General features: G+C 43.8%; 1 long non-coding RNA gene across 2 annotated transcripts in view; it reads left to right on the top strand.

The window, feature by feature from the left end:
- Nucleotides 1–6,062, top strand: part of LOC120099124 (uncharacterized) — a 35,350-nt gene extending 29,288 nt beyond the window's left edge. The window contains exon 2 of one of the 2 annotated variants that reach the window (XR_005497992.2): nt 5,632–6,062. This is a non-coding gene — a long non-coding RNA (uncharacterized LOC120099124). Of the gene's footprint in view, nt 1–453 lie in introns of both variants that reach the window. The other variant, XR_010059149.1, reaches the window with a different exon arrangement.
- The last annotated feature ends 713 nt before the right edge of the window (nt 6,063–6,775 follow it).

Below are 6,775 nucleotides of genomic sequence, written 5' to 3'. Positions count from 1 at the left end.
GTATTGGGATGTTTTGTTTTCGTGAAGTTGTCAATAATGGTGGCAACGTATTACTGTTTGTCTCTTTATGATGTGTCCTGTAAAACACCGTGCCCTCACATAAAACATTAGGACAGAGCCGGACCTCAGCAGTTAGAGCTGTCCGAAGCCCTAACAGTGTTCACAATTCAAGAATGGTAAGGCCCTTGCTCAAGATCATAACTCTGGCAAGGGCAGCGCGCTGGGGGTAGAACTCAGACTCATTGTCATGTAGAGCTCTAGTCTCCTATGTAACTTCAGTTGTCAACTTGCACGCACGTGGGCACAGGCACATATGAGCACGCACGCACACACACACACACACACACACACACACGCACACACACAACCACATTGAAAACCTATGGGCGACTCTTGACTTACGATCTGAAAACTGAGCTCACGCTTTTCCTTTATATCTGTGGATGCCCACAGTGTGCCAGGCAGGCTGCTGATCTGGGAGGTAACCATGGAGACTGTAAACACTATCCCTGACCTCTACAGCCGACCACCTGGTAAGGAAGACGGGCAGTTAAGAAATGGGTTAGTGCTCTGCAATGCTCAGTATGACCACTGATGGGAATCTGAACTTCTGGTGGCTGTTACAGAGACAGCCTTCACTGTCACATTCCCTCAGGGACAGCGCTGGGCTTTCCCTCCTCCCAGCTTCTCTGATTCCTACAGATTGTGGTTTACTTGCCCTTTTCCCCCCTTTGCTCTTTTGCTTTCCTGGCCTCCTGGCTCTCCCCTCTCCTGAGATGGCCCAGCTCAGTCTGCTAGTCATGTCTACTCTAGACTCTTCTAGATGACTCTGCCTCCACCCTCATTCTCCCTTCTATCTATAACAAAAACCTTATCATTACGAGCAATTTTATCCTCCTCCTCTTTTGTTCTTCAACCCATACAAGAAAGAGCTTATGCGGTTTTACAGTGAGTCCCTGGTCACCATGGTGGAGAGTTTGGTATTAGGCAGGCACTTAGTACCACTGGGCCTATTGTGGTCTTTTGAGACTTCGGGGTCCACACGCAGTAACATGTCTTCTATAAGGACCTGCCGACTCCAGCGGGGCCACAATTCCAAATCCTTCCAAAAAGTTCATCAACTGGAGACTAAACATGAAAACACGGGCTGCCCAGGCATGGTGGCTCCTTCCTTTAGTCCCAGCACTCAGGAGGCAGAGGCAGGCAGATCTCTGGGTCCAAGGCCAGCCTACTCTACAGAGTGAGTTCCAGGACAGCCAGGGTTACACAGAGAAGCCCTGACTTGAAAAATCAAAAGAAGGGTTGGGGATTTAGCTCAGTGGTAGAGCGCTTGCCTAGTGAGCACAAGGCCTTGGTTTCAGTCCCCAGCTCCAAAAAAAAAAAAAAAAAAAAAAAAAGTAGGTGAAGAAAAATCAAAAGATACACACATACACACACACACACACATTATGGAAGCTTATGTGGAGCATTCTCCCTCAAACCATCAGTGTTGGAGCAATAGTGAGAGTTCACATCCTTATCTACAGGCATGAGGCGGAGAGAGGGGGGTGAGAATTGGAAATAGCATGGGCCTTTGGAACCCTGAAGTCCACCCGCAATGACACACCTCCACCAGGAAGACCACACCTCCTAATTCTTCCCAAACAGTTTCATCCACTGGGGACCAAGTATTCAAATATATGAGTCTGTGGGAGACATTCTGATGTAAACCACCGCTCTGACATAGCTCTAAAGTTGGCCCTGCTTGCATTTGCAAGCCCCTCCCTGCCACTACCCATTCTTCACTCTTTATGTTCCCATTCACAACTACGGTAGCTCATCCGGGTCTGTCATGTGTCCTCATGTGATGTCATATCACCTAGTAACACAGCTGTAGTGAAATCACTTCTCAGCTACCTCACTGCCCTTTCCTGGCTCACCACCAGGATCTCTCCAGCTCTGCCCTCTGTAGAGGCCACTGCCCCAACTCCCCAGGTGTCCCTCGGGGCTGCTCATACATTGACCCAATGAGTCTGATAAGGGTCAAGCACAGCCTACCACTTTTTTCCTCCAACTCCTCCTAGCCTACCCTCCTTCAGGAAATTAAAATGCCCCTGGTCATCCAGAAAGTCAACTGCATTGCCTGGATTTATCCAATTATATCCCACTCTAGTAAGTAAATACAAACTGTATTTATGTATCCTATAATTATCAGCCAATCAGTGTTGGACTCATAAGGCGAAAACTGGGGAAATTCTGACACTAAAGTGTCTAGATTCTGAAAGGTCGGGGAACCTCAGATAGTTTCAACATATGACATCATCTACACCTGTCCTTTGTTTGACTGTATGCTTCTGTTAACCCTTTCATTCACTCTTGGCATCTTTCCCCTCATGCTCCTGCCCTCCAAAGACAGAGTTCCATGCTCCCCACACTGTGTCCTCAGGAAACCTCTGGGAGTGTCAGAGTATTTTCATATTGCAGTAACTTAGTTAATTTTTCTCCAGCTCATTGCTCCTCTCTCAATTTTTGGGCCTCTAGAAGATGAAGATTCCCTCATCTCTGAAATCCTAGCACGTTCTCACCTATAGGGCTATCAGCACGAACTTGTTTCATGAAAGAAGACTAGTAATACGGTAAAATGTAATAATTTTCATACCAACAACTGGAAGTGAGATTGGTATATGGATAAGTAAACTGTGGGGTTTCAGTTTCCCAAAAGAAAATTATTCGGCCCCCTGAAAGTGCTTTGTGTGACTGATATGTAATGATAGCCAAAGTTGTCTGCATTTTCAAAATATAATGGCTCTCAATGCCTCATTACCAAAGGAATATGAAAATCAGCATGCACACTGCTGAATTATTTTAAGAGCTAGGCAAACAGCACAGCCCTGATCTTGAGTCATCCTTAAACTCGTTTCTAGAATAGTCTGAGGTAAACAAACTGGGAGGAGACCGGGACCTGGGCTGGTTCCGTGAGTGAGACACTACCTGGTTATGTCATCATCCAAAGAATTACCAGGGACATGCACTGTTCCTCTCTCCCAAGCAGCTTCTCCTAGCTTTAGAAGTAGACCCTATTCTGCAAACACAACTGAAAGAGATCTTTGGGAGAAAAGAAAGCCTGGATAGAAGCCAGCAACCTCTGAGAATGATTGCTACAGATAGCCAATTGCCACAGATAATCCAGAGTTTACACATGGGAACAGGCCGCCTCATCTAACCTCGGGGGATCTTACAACCTGAATTTGCAAACTGTAGAGTTTGCTCTGGAGTTCATAAAGTCTTCTAATTTGTAAATACATTTTGAAGGAAGAAAGAAATCCTGTGACAGAAAGCATCACGTGTGTCACTTCCCTTAATAGCTCATGTACTTTAAGCTTAGCCCCGCGCCCATCGGGAACATTTGCATATTTCAGTTGTGTTTATTTATAACCTAGGTGTGGGTATGGGGTAAGATACCGTGTTATAATACACTTGATGCTTCCACAGGAGTTGCCCCAAACTAAGCCAACGTTTCTTCCCAGCCCTGACTTTGAAAAGTACATCTTGTCACATTGTGATAAATTGTCACTGCAGTGTCAGAGAAAGGCTAAGCAGAAGTAGCTTCCCCCACTCTCCCTTCAGCAAATCCTCTGTGTGGCAAAGTGAATCAACTCTTTGTACCTCTGTAACCTTGAGAGAAGAGAGGCTCCAGCTGGAGTCTTCCCAAGAAGTCTCCAGAACAGTTTTAGAAACATCTTAAGATGAAATATTGCTGTTAACTTAAAAAAAAAAAAAAAGAAAGAAACTGTATAGTTCAGGGTAGAACATATCTAAAAATAGGTGTTTGGTGAACAACTTTCTGTCCCTAACACTGAGTCTGTGTGTGCGCACACACCCATAGGTGCCCCTGTGTAACATCCACACTGCAGGGAAATACTAACTAGTTCAGAAGATTCAAAAGGAGGCCTTTGGTGAAATTCTTTGTAGTATTTAAATTTTGTCATCATCAGTAGTAGGTGTGTGTGTGTGTGTGTGTGTGTGTGTGTGTGTGTGTTCATGTTCTACAGTGTTTTACATGTGGAGATGAAAGGGTCACTTTGGGGATGAAACAACTCAGGTCATCAGGATGGGCAGCAAGCAGCTTTATCTGCTGAGCCATCCTGCTACCCCTGGCAGAGTTCTTTTATAAAAACATTAAAATTTAAATGTTTGTCTAAATGTTTTCTAGAAAATTGTATATAATAAGGCCTCTGGGTTCCCGTAGAGGAGGGCCCAGGAGCAGCAGGACCGCTGCGTCTGAGACACCGTCAGAACCTGAAGAGACCTACCGGAAAATTGTATATATAGGGAAAATTGTATATACAGGGAATTTGATTCATAAAGGCTAAACTTCCAGAAAGCATATAAAATATCTAGAAAAATGGATAGAACCTTTTATATTTGGAACAGAAGCATTTAAAGATGTTTTGTAGGGGCTGGAGAGATGGCTCAGCAGTTAAGAGTACTGACCTGAGTTCAATTCCCAGCAACCACATGGTGGCTCACAACCATCTGTAATGGGATCTGATGCCCTCTTCTGGTGTGTCTGAAGACAGCGACAGTGTACTCACACACATGAAATAAATAAATAAACAAATAAATCTTTAAAGATGTTTTGTAAAATGCACTAGACTAATGATGGCTGAAACAATTAATAGACCATTATCATATACCTAACAGAGAAGGCTTCCAAAACTCCCAACACAAAGAAATGGTGGATGTCTGTGTGACCAGTTATCACAATCTGTTCTTTAGCCATTGATTTGAAATGTCACATTATACTGCACAAATACAAACAAACAGGGTAGGGGATGCGGCTCAGTTAGTAAAGTGCTGGCCTAGCATGCATGAAGCTCTGGGTTCCACACCCAGCACCACAAAAAGCAGGCATGTTGGCACAAGTCTGTAATCCTGGCTCTCCACACACAGGGGCAAGAAAATCAAAAGTCGAAGGTTGTCTTCAGTTACTGAATGAGTTAGGAGCCAGCCTGAACCACATGAGGTTCTGCCCTGCCTCAGACGATCAAAAGGAAAGATTAAAAGAATGATATGAGGAATGTGTTTCTTTTCAGGACTGCTCACCACGGGCAAGTTTAATTTAATGAGATGCCGAGGCTGTGCCTCGTTTAGTTTCTGCCTAGATAATGTTTTACTTTGTGGAGGCACAGTCTTCTCTTTAGGGGAAATGAACCCAGGCAAACCTAAGGTGTCTCTGTGTGAAGCGAGTGCATAAAGAGGCATAGAAGGTGCTCTTTTTAGCTCCAATGGGTTTGTCAGTTACTTTGAATTATGGAACTAAACAAAATACAAAAGTAGCTAAGAGACAAAAAAAAATTATCCACAGAGGGTTTGTGGCTACGCCACTATACATTTAATGGCCATGTAAATCTAGACTCTGTGATGGCTTAAATTGATTATCAACTTGCAGGATCTAGGACTGTGGTGGACACATATCTCTTGGCTGGTCAGGGAGGAAGTTTCCAGAGTAGATTGGCTGAGATGGGAAGACCCTACACATGGGTGGCACCATTCCTTGGTTTGAGCCTGGGATGGAATTGAAGGAAGCAAGTCAACCAGATGCATTCCCACATTCCTGAACTCCTGACTCCATCCTTTCTGTCTGTACAGATGAGGTCAGCTCCCTCAAGCTCCTGCTGCCGTGTCCTCCCCACCCTGTCTGCACCCTTGAACAGTGAGCCACAGGAAAGCCTTCATCCCTTAAGCTGCTTTTGTGGAGTATTTTGTTGCAGGAACTAGACAAGTGACTAAGCCACTCTCCTTGTACGTCTTGCAAAAGGAAGCGACAGCAGCAGCCATAGATAAGTCTCCCCAGCTTTGGCGTGTTCCTGAACTAAGATCCCACCTAATGAGAATTCGATTGTCCAGAAGATGCTGGAAGAAAACCAACTGTGTCTGGATATATGAATATATGTATATATGTTGTATATATGTATATGTGTATATGTATGTGTATATGTGTTTATATATGTATATATGTATGTATATATATCCCACCCTAGTAAGCAAGTAAATAGAAACTATATTTATATATCCTATAATTATTAGTCAATCAGAGTTGGATTCATAAGGTGAAAACTGGGGAAATTCTGGCACTCAAGGGTCTAGATTCTGAAGAATCAGTAAGGCAAGGAAAACTCGGATAGTTTCAACATATGACATTGAATCCTGCTCCTCCCCTTTTTTTCTGACCAGAGGATGCAGAGGATGCACTAAAATATGGATTAAAAATAAAAAATTTCAATGTATGTCATAATACATAGATACATACGTAATACATGGATACATATTTTTCACCTTCCTTCTGGACATGGGTACTTGGGCAATATTCATAGCCTGGTTTGCTTATAAGACGCCATAGTTTGAACATAGCCTAGTCAAATAATATTCTTTTGCTTTGGGAAATGCATTTGCGAGAAAGCTGATATTGCTCTCACAGCCGTGCAAATGCATTTATAAGACTGCAGATAATTCTATTCAAAACAAGGTGACAGTTACGTGGGTCCCGAGTGCAAAGTAGTCAGCTGCAGACAGTTTATGGCGGGGAGCCTCAACTCACTTCTCATCAAAACTACACAGACAGTTCTCATGGCATCTTCAGGGCATCTCCAGAGAAGTAGCTGCCCTCAGTTTTCTCTGAAAGGCAGAAGGCCGAACAGCCTGCTGCCAGCTGTGCTTCAGAGTCTCTCCTTAGTCATTATTGAAAGTCACCCTTTAATGTAAAAGGGGAGGGGGGAGAGACAGAAGGAAAATA

Source organism: Rattus norvegicus, chromosome 1, assembly GCF_036323735.1.
Source record: "Rattus norvegicus strain BN/NHsdMcwi chromosome 1, GRCr8, whole genome shotgun sequence".
Taxonomy (NCBI): domain Eukaryota; kingdom Metazoa; phylum Chordata; class Mammalia; order Rodentia; family Muridae; genus Rattus; species Rattus norvegicus.
Note: the sequence above shows the minus strand (reverse complement) of the source record. Positions and strands in the feature narration are given on the sequence as shown.